We start from the raw sequence: 21,617 nt of genomic DNA on the forward strand, positions 1-21,617 counted from the left end.
GGCCTCTTTATGACACTCTTCAACGCTCAAACCAAAATTAGATTTTTGTTTGGGAAGTCAAAGTACTTAACTGATTTTGATTGAAATTAAATAAGAAAAGAAAGCAGATAGCAAAAAAAAAAAAGAACAATTAACTTTTAGTAAAGTTTAATTGAAAAGAGAATTTAATTCACTAATTTGACAGAAAAAATATAAATAAAATGAAATCAATTGATAGGCGTTCTTCCTGTTTTAGAATTCACTCTTATCCAAGGTAAAATTCTGTAAAAAAACAGTGAAAAAAAATAGAAAAATTTAATGTTATGTTGGCTCACGTACTGAAATGAATAAATTACATTCCTATTTGCGAAAAAAAAATGAAGACACAATTTGACAAAAATAAAATAGAAAACTATTATAAATTAAAAAAAAATAAAACTCTTTCTTACATTTTACATTTTTGTATATATAATATAGGGAAATTATAGTAATCGTCATAAAATTCGAAATACAGATTTGGATGAATATCCTCGTCTTCTTCGCCTAGACTTCCTTGAGTTCTAAAAAATGTTTTGAAAATGTTCAGCTGTCTGTGGCAATAATAACTCAAAAACTCTTGGAGTTAGAAAGATGAAATTTGGTATGCAGTCAACACCAAATTTGTAGATTTCTATCAAATTTTGAGTAAAATCCATTCAAAAGAAGTCTGTCTGTCCTGATGTTCGAATGTAATTTAAGAAGATAACTATAAAAGAGGAGAGCTAGGTAGATAAGATTCGGTAAACAGATTTAAAATCCATCGTTTAAACATCCATCAAATTTTGAACCAAATCCAATGAGGGGTTGTCTGTCGGTCTGTACTTCCAGAAATATATAAAAGCGGTAATTCAAAAACGCAATGAGTTAAATATATTAAATTTGTTATGGGATTTTGTAACTACGAAGTTCTTTGTCAAATTTTGGTTTCAGTCCGTTGGGAAAAATGCTTCTAAATCACAGATTGGATTTTCAGATGTTATTAACCACATGCCAGGATTAACCGCCAAATAACTCGCCAAAGATGACAAGATAGATTAAATAAAAAAGCTATTTCGTAGCTATTGTACGCCAATGCCATGTAAGGCGTTTTCTGGTAAAACACCTTTGTTAAAGAATACGCGATAAAGTTTGAGGAGACAACTCCTACTGGTTTCCATTTGTTTTCTTTAATATTTTTTATTTTTTATTTATGGGCCTGTTTAAAAGAATCTTATTATAAAAAAATGTAAATTAATATCGTCCATAAATAACAATCTTGTTTCAAGTAAGTATATTGAACAAAAATTTCTTTTTTTTTTAACCTCAGAATTTTAGAACCTTATTCTCAAACGTTGTTGTTCAATTTTAAGAATGCGATATTAATTATTGCGCATTTTCTGTACAATATATTGAAGTTTGCCAGCATTCGAATTTAGATTAGTATTGGTACACTATCTCTCCCCCGTCATGAAATGAAATATTAATTTTATTTGTTACAGTTTTATTACATTTAGAACAAATTTTAAATTATTTCGTAAAGACAAGACGTTATATAAAACATTAAAAAACTGTGCTAGCTTTACAATACGAAAAGAAATTGCGTGTCTAGTTTCAATTTTTTTCCTCTAAATAAGTATAGAAAAGTTATTTTCTTAAGCCGAGGCCTATTTTTAAATGCAAATATCCATTTGATTGTTCACTATACAAAGTCCGTCTTTGGGAACAGAATTACCATTTTTCACAATACTTCTTTGTTTCCCCGTTTAATAGCAGTGTTCTTCAGAAATAGTTAAAAGACTTCTGAAGCAATTCAATTTCTTCTGTTTAAAGAACTCTATTGACCTTTGTTACGGTTCTTCAAGTCATTGTATGATGTAATGATCTTAGCAAAAAAAAAAAAAAAAAAAACTTCTATTTCGATCTTGAAGAAATCCCTCAACGGTAGAATGTAAAATGAGATAAAACATTCAAAAAAAGTTTTATCGGATTTAATTGATTCACTTTTAAAATATTTTAGTAATGGTAAATGATATAAAATATTAAAAAGATTATTTCAAGCGAAAGAGTTTTTTTTGTAGTATTCTTTAAATTATAAAAGCTTTGTATTGTTAAAAAAGTACGTATAATCTCATTAATAATTATGAGAAATTCTTAGAAGTCTGTATTTGCAGAAATTTTTCAGTTTAATCACTTTACAATTACTTTTCATAATTTTAAGTTGTGTATAATTTTGTCAAATTGTAATGGTACTCATTGTGTAATTTTCATGCCAGGCTTCTCAGTATAAATTGAATCTTCACTTACAATACAGATGATCGTGTGCGTATCTGTGAATGTGGTGGTGTTCAACTGGCTAGACAGTCAGACTTATAACTACCGAACTTGATACTTATATACTTTGGTGATTCAGAATATGCACCTTAGATAAATTTATAAAAGTTATAATTATAATTTGAATTAATTAAAAATTAAGCAAGATTTTGTCGTTTTCCCACGGAAACGTTCGAAAATATTGAAGTACAAAATTGATCTTTACGTTGTTTGCAATTCAGAAAAACTTTAAAAAAAAATAAGAGTAAATTTTTTAACAATATTTCGAACAACCAAGTATATTTTACAAAAATATATGATGAAAAAAATATATATAAAATTCGATATACATTCCCGAAATTGTTACTATATATCATTAATTTCCAATTCCTATTTTATTAATTATAAAAATATTTCATATTTGACTTAATACAATAATGAGTTGCCTATATTGTTGATAAAAACATATGTATCTGTTGGCGATTTAAAGGATTCATCGTTTGATTTAAAACTATCATCTTTGTCACAAACATATTTAGGGGAATGGGATTTTGGATCAATTGTTTTTGAAATTTTAATTAAAATTTCTTATTAGATATTAAGTGATATTTTGGTATTTAATACGATAACTTACAGAAATAACTTTGTCAAGACTAATTTTTACATCATATTAAAATTCAAATGATTTATTGGTACCAACTTAAATACCTCACAAAACTTTTCTGAAATTCAACAAATTCTTAATTTTTTTGATTAATTTCCCAAAATAATTTCCAATGTATTTTTTTCCTGTTTCTCTAAATATTTAGTCTTGAAATAATTTAGTCTAAATATTTAGTCCATTGTTGAAATAAAAGGATGAAATGTTTTCTTTTTTACCTTACAGTTTACGGGAAGAATAAGAAAATGAAATTGCATTACCGCTGATGAAAACCTAGAATTTTCAAAATAAATTACTCTGAAAATTACATTTTTTAATGGTACTATGATATCATCAAACTTCATTCCATTAAAAAGGTTCATATATATAATAGGCATAATAAGAGTGAAGGTATTAAAATAACGCGTCTTTAATGTTTATTTCACTTTGGCATTAATATGTTCCTGAAAAAAAATCATGAGTATCAAATTATGCATAAGGAATTTAATTGAAAGTAAAATCAACAAGTATGGAGGCTAAAGCTGTGTGATTAAAAAAAAGACGAAAAATATCTCAAAAGAATAGTTTTTCAAAATCATTATCTTTTTATTATTTCCTTTTTTTTTTTTTTTTTTTTTTTTTGGAAACTGCAAAATACTACAAAAGAGCGGGCTCATTAAACTTGACAAAAGCTATTGCAACTGTATTGTCTGATTTTGCATTTTATTCTCAACGGAACTGTGTTTTACTTTCTTGAGTCTTCTTCGAAATTGAAAGAGATTCTTTTCCAGAATCATTACTTCACACAATGGTCTGAAGAAACGTAACCAGGGTCAAAACGAAATTGCTTTTCAGTTCTTTATGAAGAACAAAATTGAATCGCATGAAAAAAAAAAGTCTTGCCGAAATAATTTAAAATGTATTGAAAATATCTGCGGCTGCTGTCAAATGGAGAAACAGAGATGTACTCTGGAAAATGCTATTTTTACTCCCAAAATCTTGCACAGCATATAATTTGTGAACTAAAAATCAGATGACATTTACATTTAAAAGCATTTCTCGGTAGAAAATGAAAACTTTCACAAGTTTTAAAGATTTTTTTGATTTTCTTGTTGCCGACTCTCTCTGTATTTCTTTTTATTCTAAACGTTAATATTTCAAGCTCCATATAAACGTTACGAGGCGATTTTAAAGAAAAAGTGCATTGAAACTTGGAAGAACAAGATAATATTTCCCATTTTATGTATGAAAAATAAATGCCTTAAAGTGGTGTATATTGACAGCAGTGAGTCACAACAAACCTGTCGATACTGTATCGTTCAGTGGTAGCTGTGTGGTCTGCTGTACATAAGAAGAAGAAGGTAGTGCATATTAGCATCAAAAAGTTTTAAGATTTTTTGATTGAATAATTTGGGAACGAACACAAAAAGATAAAATAATTAAGATCTCAGTAATATTAAAAGCACATAACACTTTTTAAGAATTAAACATAAATTTTCAAACTGCATTATGAGCCAGAAATTGATTACAAAATTCCATATTTTCACTGATAACGTCAAATTAAATAAAATTTATAGTTATAATTAATACAAGATGAATAAAACTCCGAATTTTATTTAAATTTATGAGGCATGAAATGCATATCATAAAACATATTAGATTTTAGCTTATTTTTTATGAATGAAAAATTATATACAGCTATTAATATATCGAAAATTATATGCAACAAAGAAATGAAATCTTACATCAGTAATTAATATTTTTAAAATTTAAAATGATACATTATGTGTAACTAAAGTATTTGATAGATAAAATCTTATAATCTTTGAGATGTTACATCCATCTGTAAGTAATGTGATGACACTTTTGCCATTTCAGCTCCTCTGTCATAGAACGAGGAAACAAAGTATCAGACTCCAGTGTTTTCCAAATATATGCATAAAAATGAAAGAATAGTCATTCATTAAAAATAATATACAGAAAGATATCTGATGTATGGCTTTTTAATCTGCAATACGAAAAGAATCAAAGATATAAATATAAGAACAAACTTATGTCTATTACACATCAAACATTCAAAAGATGTTCATTCCTTTTGTATATATTGCACTATATCTGTTTACATGATCCTTAGATGAATATATTTTGTAAGCTATAGTATGCACTAAAACAATTCTAATGTATATAAGATGTTTTTATAGATATCTGATGTATGGCTTTTTAATCAGCAATACGAAAAGAATCAAAGGTATAAATATAAGAACAAACTTATGTCTATTGCACATCAAACATTCAAAAGATGTTCATTCCTTTTGTATATATTGCAATATATCTGTTTACATGATCCTTAGATGAATATATTTTGTAAGCTATAGTATGCACTAAAACAATTCTAATGTATATAAGATGTTTTTATAGATATCTGATGTATGGCTTTTTAATCAGCAATACGAAAAGAATCAAAGGTATAAATATAAGAACAAACTTATGTCTATTGCACATCAAACATTCAAAAGATGTTCATTCCTTTTGTATATATTGCAATATATCTGTTTACATGATCCTTAGATGAATATATTTTGTAAGCTATAGTATGCACTAAAACAATTCTAATGTATATAAGATGTTTTTATAGATATCTGATGTATGGCTTTTTAATCAGCAATACGAAAAGAATCAAAGGTATAAATATAAGAACAAACTTATGTCTATTGCACATCAAACATTCAAAAGATGTTCATTCCTTTTGTATATATTGCAATATATCTGTTTACATGATCCTTAGATGAATATATTTTGTAAGCTATAGTATGCACTAAAACAATTCTAATGTATATAAGATGTTTTTATAGCTAACATGAAAGAAAAAGGAAAGAAATTCTTTTTCTATCAAAATTTGTATGGAGTAAAGGCTATATAATATTGTTATATAAAGGATACAGAATAATAAATATATTGCACGATAAATGTTTCAAACACAAATCAGAATTATAATCAGTTTATTGGCATCAATAAAGCGTGCTATTGCATAATCTCCTTAGATATTAGGGTAAAAGAACTAATTCATCGAATAGATTTGGAGTCAATCTAATATTTTTTAAATGTAGCGATTTTCGGAAAAGATGAAACCGAAAACACGATTTTTTATAAATAATATTATATAAAATATTCTATGAAAAAAGTTTCTGTAATAATTACATTCAAATATTTTCTATGGAAAGAGTTACTTCATTTGATTTCTCATGTGATGGAAGAAGCATGAATGCTGCCATAAATCTGAACGACGTTAAATGGAATAAAAGTTATTTGATAATTTTAATTCCATTTAAATGAAACAAGGAAATTCAAGCATCTGTATAACATATGAGTCTTTTCCACATGGAAAATATTCAAGGGCATAAAAGTGAAAGTACTATTCTAAGAACTAAGTATGCTTGTGAGAAAAAAGAATTCTTCCAAAAATATGCAAAAAGCAATATATTATCCACATATAAAAAAAATATACAAAAAAGAGAGAAAATAGTGAGTGCAGTTTTATCAGTAGCAGTTATTTACTTCACTGACTCATTTTGAAGAATTTCTTATTCTTTTAAATTGTTGTGAGATAGAATTTGAGAAAAGCACAACTATAAAGTCGGTAATTTGGCTTCGTCAATCTATTTTTTCAACTAATACAGTAGCTGTACATATGTTATATTTAATTATATCCTTTTATTTTAAGCGCAGTCTCGAAAGTTGTGTTCAGAATGAAAGTCTTAATTTTAATTTATAAACTAAGTAAATCGAATTGAAAAAGTATCGAAAAAAATTTTTTCTTCGTCTAAAGTTCGAAATATATACAAATAAATAAAAGCATCCTGATTACAAGACCAATACAAAAACTATTTAAAGCAAGCTTTTTAGTCAAGTTAAATTACTTTCATTTACAAAATTATTCAAGGAATTATTTTTCAAATAAATATATGAAAGGTAAATTGTCCATTCTACAACTATCATATGTATCCCTACTTTATTGCTTGCAGAAATGATTAGTTTGTTATTTCGGAAATCAAAATTTAATTTTTTACTACTATATTTATAAAAAGAATGTTGAAATGAATAATAATAATTATTCTTAATACCTGATCTATAATTTTACATAAAAGCCCTTTTAATTCTTGATTTCATTTTTTTTAATGATATAGAATGTTGAATAAGAGAACACATTTTTAGGAAAGAGTGCGAAATTCCTCCTAAAAAATTTTTAGAAATATTTTATTTATCTGAACGTTAATATTTTGTTTTTCTTCTAATTTCTGCTAATAATTTCTTCTAATTTCTGTTAACAATTTCTGCTATTACAGTAAATGCATATATATATATATATATATATATATATATATATATATATATATATATATATATATATATATATATATATATATATATATATATATATATATATAAATTACGTGTCACGTTGTTTGTCCGCGACAGACTCCTAAACTACTTAACCGATTTTAATCACCAAAAGTTTCCCGCCAAAAAAATTCCTTTCATTTTCCCCACCGCCAAATGAGTACGGCTTCAGTTTTTTTCCCCAACAGTCATGAGGCTAGGCTTAAGATTTTTCGGCTGATTATTTGAAACGATTCTATTTATTTTCTTAATGTTTTATGCATTTAAAATTAAACATTGTTAATTAATCGTTCTGGTCATGATGAATCTGAGAATATTTTGTTGACAAATTCTTGAAATATTACATAAATTAGGAAAGATATTCTTTAGTGCCCATAAAGTTTAAACGCTCAGTGACTGTTTTCAGTAATCATATTACAAAAAAATACTTTGTTTCAGTAAAAAATATTATTATATTAATTGCAGATTAATCCTTTCCACTTTAATTTATAGTATAAATTCTACGGGAACTAACAGAAAATTAGAGATATACATATTACGTTATGACTGAAGGCGTTTATAATATTATGAGTGAATTATATATCAAAATTTGAAGTTTTAAAATATTTTGATGAAGAAGCTATTAAAGTAGGAATTGCATAAAATATTTAATTATTAAAATTTTAACGAACATTAAGATCGGCGAACCGGCTGGTCGCCAAAGGCGGCTAGTATATATATATATATATATATATATATATATATATATATATATATATATATATATATATATATATATATATATATATATATATGCATTTTGAATGGCTATATACAAATATATATATCTTACATTCTATTAAATTGAATTATGTTGAAATACGAAATGTTTTCTAAATAGAGAAAAATTGAACCTAATACAATTTCCCGTGAGACTAGAATATTGTTCAGCGTTAATCTGATAATCAGCCTTACTGCGTTTTACTGTATTAGCAGAAATTGTCATTTTACCAGTTTTCATTCGAAATATGACAGGATTTTAATTCAAGCATTTCAAATGAAGTTATTGGAATAGCGGAGAAGGCATTGTGTTGGTATAAGATAAGGGAAAATTTTCGAAGAGTTCTGATATAATAATATGCTTCAGTACAGAACTAATTCTGTTGAATGGACGATGGATTATTTGCAATTAAAATTTGTTATAAACAGAGTTATAAGATAGAGCAGAACATAGAGCTTTCTGATATAATAATATGCTTTAGTACGGGACCAAATCTGCTAAATGGCTGATGAGTTAAATATGACAAAATTGGGAATACTGCTTGAAAAAAATATAATAAAAATTGAAATTTCTTCTTAATTTGAACAAAGAATCGATTAATCGAACTAGTGATAAGTTTCTTTATACATTTTATTCATAGTTTTTTGCATTAATTACATTTTATGGCCCCATATTACATATTTAATAAAATTATTACTTATAAAAAAATCTGGAAAATACACACAATTTTTTGTATTATTTTGGTTTTCCTATTTAATTAGAGAAAGAGTTAAATCTTTATTTAGTTCTGAACGAATCTTTGAATATGCAGGGCATATTTCATGTAACAATCCGAAAATATTTTTGGAAATAAAACTTTTTAAAAATTGATTATTTTAAGAGGAAAACAAATTTTTAACTTATGAAGTTGCTAATAAAAGATTAATTTTATTTTTCAACACTATATAGACTCCATTTAGAAAATTTATCTATTATCAAACTTTCAAGATATTTATCAAAGTTTATTCATTTGTGTTGTGTTCAAAAATAAACAAATTTCAAGATATTTTGGATATAACCCATTTAAGATATTTAGGAGAGAAAATAAATTTACAATTGACTAACAAAATACAAAATTAAAAGAAAAATGGGGGAAAATTTATCTAAAAAATTAAGATTAATCTCTTCTCACTTATTAACCGCATATAAATAATATAAAGTCAGTATATGAAGAAAAATTCCGAAATAATTACATTTATACTTCATTTGAAGATATGGTGCAAAGACTTATAGTTAATGTAAACATTTCCAGAAATAAGTAATCTTAATAATTTTACTATCCTTATTCTTTTATTTTTCAAAATAGCTAATCTGCTCTGAAATTTCATTTCCGTAAATCTAAATAATCTCTATGTGATATAAAAAGTAATATTTTTTTTTTGAAATCGGCATGACAAGTACATTTAAGTTGAAAAAATTTATCATTTATGCAGCTTATATGCATAAACGATATGGGACGACATTTAAAATTTTAAATTCTGTTGTCCTGTTTTATCATTGCATACATCATTTACTGTTTGTTGTTTTCGATAGTACTTACAAGAAGCAGCCAACATTTTGAAGTGGCCATATGAATATCGGATCTATCTTTTTTTTTTTTTTTTCTTGACGACCATCCTTGCTGAAATAAAATAGAATGAGGATTAAGCATGTTTCAATGAATGAAGAATGTTTTCAAATGAAGAATTTTTCCTTTATTTTTGTTTTTAAAATAATAATCAATATTTAAATCCAAAGAAATTAAAAACATTTTTAGAATTTTTAAAAAATACTAACTACAGAAGAGATGTCAGAAATTAGCTAAATGAAATAATTTTTTTCAAGAGCAAAGTAGACTTTCAGTCCCACACATTTTATTTTAGATGTGAAAAAGAAATGTAAAACTATTTTGCGTTGCTTTTTACTGATAACTGATTATAATTTTAACGATTTACTCCTCAAAGACAGCTCGAATGTTTACTTTAGAAAACAGAGTATTGATTTTAACCAAAGAAGAGTAGCTTTTAAGGTATCGAAGTAATTATACGGAAAAGGAGTTAAAATTACTTTTTTTTATATTTAGAAAAGTACTTTAGGTGTCTTTTCGCGTTTTGCAAAGAATTCTCGAAAATATTTGGCTGTTTCATACCTTCCATTATTTTAAAGTACATTTTTGCTCAAAGCAATTTTCTCTCACAAAAGCATATTTCACTGTTCAATTTAAGAAAACAAGAACAGAAATATCCTTCTCTAACTTAGAGAAGCACATTTATTTTGAGTTTCACCGGGTATTGCTCGATTTCCCTGAATGTTAGATAAAAATATGATTGGAAAATATTCCGTATATTTTTAATGGTTGTTTAATATGGTCAAATATATTCTAGAAGCTTCACTCTTATTTTCGCCTGAATTTATCTGTTCTTTATGCAGGTGAAAAAAGCAAAATATAAATACTTTTACATCGTATACTTTTTACATTGTACTTCTTAAAAAGTTTTGCAGCAAATAAACGGTTCACAACATAATCATTTGCCCGAATATTAGATTTCTAACATTTGATTTGGAATATAGCAAATACACATCTGGACATCACTAGGATATATTTATCATTCAGATATGTCAAATACTAATATCAAATGGCCTTGCAGAAAATGAATGCTACTTTCTGAGTAAAGATTCAACTTGTTTTTTGAATGTTTCTACAGAATTACATTGCATTTTTGTGATGGAAACTAGAAAACTTTGCTATTGCTTGTTAATAGTATCCATGAAATTTGCAGAGATGTGTTTATTTTTAAACTTTGGGAGATTAATCACATATTTAGATGAAAATATTGATTTCAGAAGTGAAAATTTATTCAATACAGAAAAAAATGCCACATTCACTGTAATATTACATCATCCAATAGCCATGACTTGAAAGAAATTTTTGCTAACTCATGATGCTGTTCACTTTGATTGGTCGACATTTGCTACTTTGACTTTATAAGGAAGAAAAAAGGATCTTCAGAAACTGAAAATTGAAGATATTCAAGAGAAATGCTGAAATGCGTTCTCTTTGATCATAATTGACAATTTGATCATGATTCTGAGCGTTTTAAATTTGGGTGTATAGTAAGTAGCAAAAGATGTCTGAAAATACTGCCTATTTATGTTAAAATACTGACGATATGTAATCATAATTCTGGCTTTTCTTAAGAAATGCAATTTTGCTAGATGATTGTGCTTTTAATAGAGATTGGAATATTAATAATCAAATTTATGGAACGTTGAACATCCATCTCACGAGAATGTTATGTACATTCATCATTGGTGTCAGTTTGGTGCTGAATGATTAGAAATACATCCACTTAGTTTTGAATGACATTATGTTTGAGCTGAGGAAAGATTTAGCTTTCACACTGTGCGCGCTTTCTACTATAGATCTCTGCCAAGAAATTCAAAACACTTGCCTTTAAGTTTCAAGACATGAATTTGATCGCATATGTGCAAGTATTTTTTAAAAGAGCGCAAGTTTGTATAGGTGTCGAATATGTTCATTTTGAGCAAGTTTTTATATACTTCAATTAATTTTATCTAACTATTTTTTTAAAAAAATTGAGCAAAAATTAATAAACGCGATCTTATTTTCTGATTCTGTCTTTTCAATAATATTTCGTGATATACATATATATTATACCTGAAAATTTCAACTAAAGTCTCGCATAAACATTGGTCAAAAGTATGAAAAAATGATTTAAGCTAGTATTTTCGTTTTTAATATCAAGTTTTACAATAAAGTTATAAATACTAGTTATAAAGCAAGTTAGATGCGAAAGGAAAGCAATTCATCTTATGATACTTCTCAGTTATGTGGACCATATAAAAATTTATTTAAAAAAATTATTTCTCTTTACATAAGTCAAAGTATTTTCATATATTTGAGCAATGCGAATGGAAGCATACGTCTAATTACAATATAAACATTTAACTTTTAAATAAACATTTGGTCCTCACATTTGGCCACCTTGTATATATACGCACACATATTTTAGATAAATTCTGCGTAAATTATATGTTCTCTTTTTTTATTTGATCGCTCAAGGATAATAAAGTGGCTTTGAGAGGATTAAAACATCCTAGGAATATGAAATTAAGAGAAAAACGTTGCAAAATTTAAAATGATATTTATTCACATTCAAGTTCGATATAAAATAAGTAAGCACTATTACAGATAATTTTAAAGGATATAATTGGTACCACTTTGAGGTTTTATGTACATGGCTGGAATTTTATGAATAAAGAAACAGTTTAAAATTAAAAAATAAATACTATAAAAGTAGATAATGAGATTAAAATTACAAAATTATTTTTGTAATTTTATTATTATAAAATTACAAAATTATTAAAATTACAAAATAAATTATTTTTGAGGAATATAATATGGATGTTTTTGTGAAAAAATTTTAAAGTTTGAAACTTTGCAACATTTTGATAATATAATATTAATTGTAAATAAAAAGTCCTCTAAAGTATCATTAAATTAATTTAAGTCATTGTAAATTTTCAAAAAATCCCCCATTTTTTTCAGTAATACTGCTGATAATGAAAAATTTTGAAAATTTCTGATTTTAAAGAGAAAGCGTTTTAAAAGTATCTATTTTCTTTTGTAAATTAAAGCATTTTTACTTCACAGTTCAATCACCAATATTAATAAGATGGACATTCAATTCATATTATTTTAAATAAATAAGCAGTATTGCATTTATTAACAGTATTGTTTTTGCTTTAATTATACAATTGAAAAGGCGTTGCTCCATTCAATATATGTATCTGATATGATCATATTGAAATCAATATCTTATTAAATATCAAGTAAGTCAAATAATTAAAGATGCGTTTACGCAATAAAACAGAAAAAAAAGGTATTCTATTGCAAACTAATTCCTTTGAGACCAGAGAAGGGATACATGTTAAAATTGTTTCACTATAATATATAATAATGCTGAACACATAAATAAATATAATATTAGTTATGCATATTAAAGATAATTAAATCGAACTAAATATGCTTATCTCTTGACTTTTAACATTTTCATTATACTATCGTGGGTGTAAGCTAATATTGAACGAATTATTTTTCGTATGAAGAGATTCCCAAAGTGATCTGAAATTCTGATACTTAAGTAACTCAGTTTAGATAATAGTGGGAACAGAAAAAAAATTACTTTATTCATTAACAAACATTAGCAAAAGAAATATTTTTAAAGACAAAAGCTAATAGTTTTTATTTGTTTAAAATTAATATTGTTACAATGAGTGCATTATTCAAAACGTGTTTAAATAAGATTACTTTACTAAGAATTAGAAGGGGAATTAAAATTCCCGTTCGCAGAAAGGAAAATGTCGTCTTTTTTCCTTTCTTCAAGGAAAAAAAAAGATTATATACTGCATCAATTTAAGCATTAACATAAAAAGTTTTAGCAACAGTTAAAATGGAAAGCTGTTTTTATACTATATTTAGCTGTGTAGTATTAAAACAGTTATAATATATTTTTATTGTATGAAAGGCGTTTATTTATATTATACTGATCATATAGTATTACTTTAAAAACAATAAATTAAAAGTATTCGTAGACTGTATTATAATGAATGATAAATTAACAATGCAAGTTTTAAAAAGTTTGTTTATCGGAATGAAATGGAGAGATGACTTTAATATGATGGGGAGATGACTTTTTTGGAATATGACTTTTTTCATACATTACTAATTTCTTTTTGCATTACAAAAAATATCATAATATATTGTAAGCAATTTTAAGTCACCATTTATACGCATAAACAAATCTGTTTATTAAACACAAAAAGAAGCTAAACCTTTATGTCTCTAGAACCCTTCATTTTTAAAAGTAGGTAAACTTATGACCGACCTCGAATGAAAGAAGTGACATAAAAAGACGATTTTATTTTTGATTTATGATATCTTCTGATTTCTAAGATTATTTTCTCAAACCTGAAAGAGAAGAAATAAAAATAAATATAAAAAGATAATGACCTTTTAGGAAGAAAAGCAATGCATTTTCGACCTAAGATCTAGAAGTCTGAAATCTTCCCTCCTTTTGTGATTCGAGTAATAAATGATTCGTTCTTTTTAAAGAACACGGCATCATTAAGAATCGTTAAAGGACTATTTTTTTATAAAATATATCGAGCGTTATTAGAAATACTGCTTTTTTTCTTTGAAGGGTTGTTGATCTTATGTGATAATTCGTTCTTGGTCACATACGAGAGAAAAGAGTGGCGTTTAGTAAATTCCATTTTTCCATTCTGTGATATCTATTACGTTGCAATACCCTGTTATAGTTGTTTCTAGACATTGTCTTGATAGTGTGTTCCAGAATATTATTGTACCTAAATAAAATAAACATACAAATGAAAGATATATTTTGCTGTTTAGGGGCTATGTTCTCGAATGATTTGGCAGTGGAAATAAATAAAATTTTGCGGATGTCCAAGGTTAGTCAAAACAATTGCATTGATAACATACTTCTCAATAACCAACGGCAGGAAGAAAAAAAACTTTCAACAAAACAGAGAAGAATTCTTAAAATTTTGTTAGTGTTAATAATATTTTCTCTATATGATTTTTTAACCCATACGAGAAATATCCGCATGGTATTTTCTTACGAGTCAAACCATGTGAAACATACTCAAAGTCACAAATGTTTTATACATGCAACTTTATAAATCCTTAGTTATTAATTATTGTGTCTTCATTTCATTAAGATATGTCAAAAACTCTTTCTTAATGTTCCTTTGCATACAAAAGAGAGTGATATGTAAATATATTTAGCGAATGTTTCACATGGTTATAAAATGTATTATGCATGTATATATGCTATGGGCACAAAGGAAATCATTTAGGACAAATATTATGAACATAAATAAAACTTTTAAACTTTTATTCCATTTTTTATTTTTCATACTGTTTACAAATAAGCTGTATCTATCTACAATAGATATAAATGTTTTGAATAAACTTGTAAATGTATGAAGCATGTGGCAGTGACTACTCTAATAGCGAGACCAAATAGTAACTTCGAAGCATTTAGAGATATGATACTTCCAATTGGAAAAATGTAATAGAGAACACTAATAATTAATTATTGATGTGCCTCAAAAGTAATAATTAAAAGACGATATTTAAATTTTTATATAATTTCTAATTATATTAGTCATATTTTTTGTCACAGTTACCTTTTAAAACAGAAAATATATTACATATATAGAAAATTTTAAACAAAAATTGATTGCGAACAAAAGTAATAGAATTATAAAGCTTCGGATATCACTATTTTACATGATTTTAGATAAGTTTTATCATTTTTTGAACGATCATTCAATTAGCGATATTCAATTTGTTCGCAGAAAAATGAAATTTTTTATTATATTATTGTTATAATGAAATTATTTATTTTATTACCCCCTGCCCTAATTTCATCTCATATCGGGAAATGTTCGATAACAAATATTTAATAAAAAATCAAATACAGTTTTTGAAAAGAAAATATAATTTTGTATGACAAAAATTGTTGCTGATTTATCGCTGATTAAAAGATTTCTAAAAATCTTATTCATAATTGAAAAATAATTCAGTAGGACTGCTATAGTAAAGTATCAATTTCATTTTTTATATTTTATATTTTTATTTTTTAATTATTAATCATTAATTTTTTTAATTAGAGACTTTGTTTCTTTTATACTTAAAACTGAACTTAGCTTCCTATAAAATGTAGTTTAATGTCTTGAATAAGCAGATATATGTATATTTCTCTTCCCATATTTAAATTTTAACAACTCTTCACACTTTATAGACAATAACTTTATGATATTTATCAAAAAACTGGACTTTTAAAACAATTTTTTAAATCTTTTCATAAAGCTAAAATACTGCACTAATAAAATTATCCAACCTGTAATTAATTTGAATTTTTTCTAAGAAACAATAAACGATTATCTATCTAACCTTTTTTCTTTCTTTTTTTAATATATATCTGCCATTTTTTTTCTCACAAGTCCGGGTAATTTATTGTTTGTTTATTTCAAGAAAGTGTATCATTTTAATAAGGAAACAACCCCCATAATTGCTTAACAAAGCAAGATAACAATAAAAAAAATATAACTACAATAAAGCAAGATAACAATAAATAAACATATTATTTGAAGAACCTATAACACGAATAATTTGTGGATTGTTAATACTTATCTTACCTTCTTTTTGTTATTATAAATAAATGAAACAAAACTAGGTGTAAATATGATAACAAGATTAATAAAGGTAATCTGTAAGATATTTGCTTTCTGCGAAAAAATGATAACAATAACTGTGGTTGGAGTAAACTAATTAGCGGAAGGAGACAATCTATTTACGCTCTCAATTAAAAGTTTATATATTTTTTTTATTGGTAGTTGTGAACATGAAGCAAGGAATTAAGACAGAGAAAAATAATAGACGATTTGTTCCATGTATGAACGTGCAGAATAAGATATTAAATTTATTATAACCTTAATGCGGTTGCTTCTGTAAACAAATTTTGAGATGAATAAGAACATCTTCATTGTTGCGTTATAAAACATTTGCTAATATAAGCATTTTCATCATTTCCTTATGCGTAAACAAAGCTTTAAATTGATAAAAATTTCGTCTGATTTTAATTTTTTTTTAAAAATTACTATATGTTTATGAGATTAAACCAGATTACGTGATATTTTGAGTTTTTAATTAAATTAAAGTGTATGTACACACTAGAAGATTTTTTTTAAATTTTAACTTTAAAAATCCAGTTTTTTTTCTTGTAGGTCATTAATATGTGTTTAAATTCATTTCAGTGAGAAAAACCATATTACACTAATTATTAATTAATTAAATAATATTTAATGAGCTAATTAGCATATTTTTTGAAACATGATATCTTAAATTCTAATTTGTACAAACACGCAATTCTAATTGGAAATCCTGTTGTCTATTAGTAAATTGTTTCATACAAATTATTTTGATATATAAATAATTGTATTGATTTATTTCTTGTTGAGTTATGATTGTTTGAATGAAGCATCATAGTGGAAAAATATCATTCTTCATAAAATGAGTTTGAAAAAAACCGAAACTAGATATTTTAGTGAAAGTACCTCAAGAAAAATATAACTCGAGAAATATTCCGAATATTGACAACATCTTGGTATCGTTTGAAAGATAAAGCAGAACATTTTGAAGCAATAAAAAATATTCGATATTTTGAACGATTTTCGAAGTTTCAAGTGTGTACGTACACCTTAAAGTGACTTTTTTCACCTGCAATTTTACATTAAATATCTAAAGTCCTATTGAAAAAGATTATAGCAAAGATCTGTAGGGTTACCTTCTGAAGGAATTTACAGATTTAAAAGTATTTGAACTTTTATACAAATTGTTAATTCTATAAAAAGACAGATTTTTTTTAAAAAAATATGAATAAATTATAGCTTGGTAATCAAAGATATAATTAGAGAAAAGAGTTTTATTAGTCTCATGAATGTCATTCTCTAAACGTGTATATGAGTGTGCAATCAGCTCGATAGAAATAATACTGCAAATGAGACTCTTTTTGCAGATTTTAGTATCAGTCACATGCTTTGGATTTAATTTGTCCATGGAAAGAGATACTAATCCCATAAAAAACTTTAAACTTTTGAACTTTTTATACTGTTTCTGTCAATTCCTTTGATATTAACTAAGACCATTTTAGCATGAACATTATCGTTGATATCAAAAGAAATATTTATATATTTACTTTTATTACAAAGTATACTTATTGATACGAACATTGATGTTTCATTCAGTGATAATAAAAAAATATATATTTACTTATGTGAAATTTATGAGTCTCACTAATAATATAGTAAATGCTAAAAAGTTATGTCAAATTACGCTTTCTCCCACATTGTTTATGGACTTCAAAATTAGAAAATGAAAATAAGCATTCATCAATTGTTTGAAGTTGAGGGTGATATAAATTTCAATATTTTTGGAGCAATTTTCCTAATAAAGTATTTGCAGAATAATTTTTGGTCCAAATATTTGAGCACTTTCATATTTTTTTTTTGTATAAATAGTACTGCTTACTAATGTTCATTTACATTATTTTCTAATTCGTAGTTTCTCATAATAATTTTAGTGTTATCAGATCAGATTTATAATGCAAGATCAAACAAAATTTATGGACATTCTTTTGATTCTTGTAATAGTGTAAATGAAGTCTGGAGAATTCGGATATGATTAATTAAATATTTAACAAAAGACAATTGGTCTTTATGACATTTTAAAGAAAGCATCTATCGAATCTATTTATATATTCTCTAAGAGGAAACTAGTTTGGTTGGAATTTTCACGAAGAGTTATGTTAAAGTAGGCCAAAGTTAAAAACTATATTATCTTTAAACTATTTTAACAGTTTTTGATGTTATTGTGCGAATAATTCTATAAAAAAACTATTATAGTATAGAAATTAGTGGAACAGTTCAAAAGTCAATATTAATATCCTCATAAATTTAAACTGGAATAAGTGTTGCAACATAAAACATAAAAAAGTTACAGTAAATATTCGTTCGAAAATAGCAAGTTTGGAAATATATGATTTTATACCATAAGTTACAAACGAAAAATACAAAGACATTTTCAGAAAATAAAAATGGAATACTTGAAAAACAAACGAAAAGAAAATAAACTGGATGGAGTGAATAAAATGCCATACATTGGTTCATATATTGTCTGTTGTTGTGAATGTGAAACTCAAAAAAGACTTTACTTTAAATGCGCATAAAGAAATTGGAGGTACAATTTGAAATTAAACTGATTTTATGCTTCTAATTTATCATTTTTATTTACTTTAAAATGTATTTCTTAAAATATTAATTACATTTAAAAAAAATTAATTACATTTTTTTTAAAAATAAAAGAAATGCAAAAAAAAAAATCTATCATGCTTTTATTATTAAAATTGCTTTTTAATCCATATCGATCAAAAATGACTTGGTGTTCCAAAAGAAAACTTCTCTTTCCATTTCCGTAATTTATAAAAATGCTTCATGTCGGCTTCTCCCAATATTTATTTTTCTGAATTTGGATTTAAAGGATTTTTAATTAATTATTGATAAGGATTTTTAATTAATTTTAAAGGATTTGGAGAACTGAATTTGGAGAATAAAGGATTTTTAATTAATTATTTGACTTTAATTTTGCTTTCAAAATGTGTTGGATAAAAATCGGTATTGCAAGCAAAATTTATGTATTCAAGTGAGCAATGATAATGCATAATAATACACTCGTTATTTTATCTAAATCGCTGAATAAATGAAAAAAAAAATAGCAAAGCAAATAAATATTCTTTAGATTCCGTGATTCTTGAAAAGTCTAGTAATTGGTTTTGAAAATGGAAAAAAATCTCTTTCGTGATACAGATAGGGGAAAATGTAAAGCAAAATATATTGCTTTAATTAAAATTATATATAAACGAGCACAATAAACCATTTCTTTGGCCGAGTCATTATTAAATCATTTTGAACCAAGTCTTTTAATGATCATTTAATATAAAACAGTAAAGTAACAACGTTCGTATTTAAATTATAATAATCAAATATTTACTCGTAAAAAAGATTTTATATTTTTTTGTTTTCATATTTATAATAATTAAATTTAGAATAGTGTTTTTTATTTAATGAAAATTTTATTCAAATATAAGGAATTCATATTACTGAATGATTATTATATTAATATACTTTTGTTTTTAATTAAGAAACTGTTAAGTTCAATTAGACGTTAATTATTTGAGACCACTTTTTGTTCTTTAAAATTCAATGCCTTTAAAACTACAAGAATTAAGTAGTCTTATCAAAAAAAAAAAAAAAAAAAAAAAAAAAAAAAAAAACGCAGAAAGTTATGCTGTTATTAAAATATTTATTTTTTACGTAAGATTCTTTTACCTTTAAGGCATTATTATGATTAACATGGATAATGTAGGCTTCATTCGTTAAAAATATTCGTAAAAAATTGATATTTACAAAATCCTAGAAATTTTTTTAAAATTTCTTATTCACCTTAGAGATTTTTTTGTCTTAATAATTGTTAATTCAAATTAACATTCACATTTATTTTTTTGTAAATACTAATTGCTGAAAAGGAGAATTTTGGCTTTATTTTAGAAAATTGTAGAGATATCGTTGCTTACTTATTTTCATGTTTAAACTTAACAATCTATTATTATCCAAATGTAGAAGAATATGCTTTTCCAAAGCCCATACTTGATCAAGAATCCCCTCAAACCAAAAATTCATCAATTCATTACAAGATGGAATATCTTTGGATGAATTTAATGTTTAATGAGTTTTTGTAGAGAAGATTTCCGATGGTTTATTTTTCAAAATTTTCTGGATTGCCATATAAGAAAAATATTATAAACTACATTGTAAAAAATTATATCTATTGGCAATTGCCTTGAAATCATGACGTCAGAGTAAAAAATAGTGATACGCTTGAAACAATTTTTTGGCTTATGAATATTATTCCCAAAGACTATCAAAGTGCTTTTCAGTCATATTTTAATGCCTGAGAAACATGGCTTCATTTTCAGCCATTTTATATGAAGCCCGTTTAGCACATTAACTGCAGCGCTGAATTTCTTACAATGCAATTTATATAAGTCTACCTGCTACCGGTGACTCCACCCCCACACCAGTTTAGATGTTAAAGAATTTGGCTCTTTTTAATCTATACAGCATAGTCTAAAGGGATGTCCTCCATGCAGAGAAATAAGATAATATATGTTATTTAGATAATAGTTAGAAACAATACTCATAAATTAGAATTACAAATAAGAGTGAATTATTTCATTTAAATTAATGGATGTCATAATGTATTGTAGCGTAATTGTGTGCTGTATTTATGCAAATAAAAATATCTTAAAACGAGGTAAAGGGGTTAAAAATAATGAAATTTCATAGTTATGGGAGAAGCAATTCATGTTGCATCATGTTCTCACTCATTCCTTTTATTTGTGATGTTTTCTATCTGCTGTCTTGAACTATTCATCAAATGGGAGCATTTCTTAGTAAATAAATAAGTATATCAAATCCCTTTAGGGACTCCCTGTCTATGGAAGAAATTGCCATCTGAACAAAGTACTTATCTAGCTTTATAGCACATATGGGCTATCACTTCTTTTGCCTGAAGCCTTTCATTACTCTTAAAATACTCTTATATTATTCCCTTTTTTTCTGATGGCATATGATGTCAGCAAGACAAACAACGGAGACAAAAATAATATAGAGAAAAACAATTCGAAGCTTATCTCATCAAGTGAGAAACAAAGAAACAATGCTTTATTTCAGACTTGTTGGAAAATAGAATTTTATCCGTTTTTCGGTAGAAATATTTCAACATTAGTTACGAGATTGAAGTTTGTGCAGCATTATAGGTGTAAA

This window comes from Argiope bruennichi, chromosome 4 (genome assembly GCF_947563725.1).
Source record: "Argiope bruennichi chromosome 4, qqArgBrue1.1, whole genome shotgun sequence".
Taxonomy (NCBI): domain Eukaryota; kingdom Metazoa; phylum Arthropoda; class Arachnida; order Araneae; family Araneidae; genus Argiope; species Argiope bruennichi.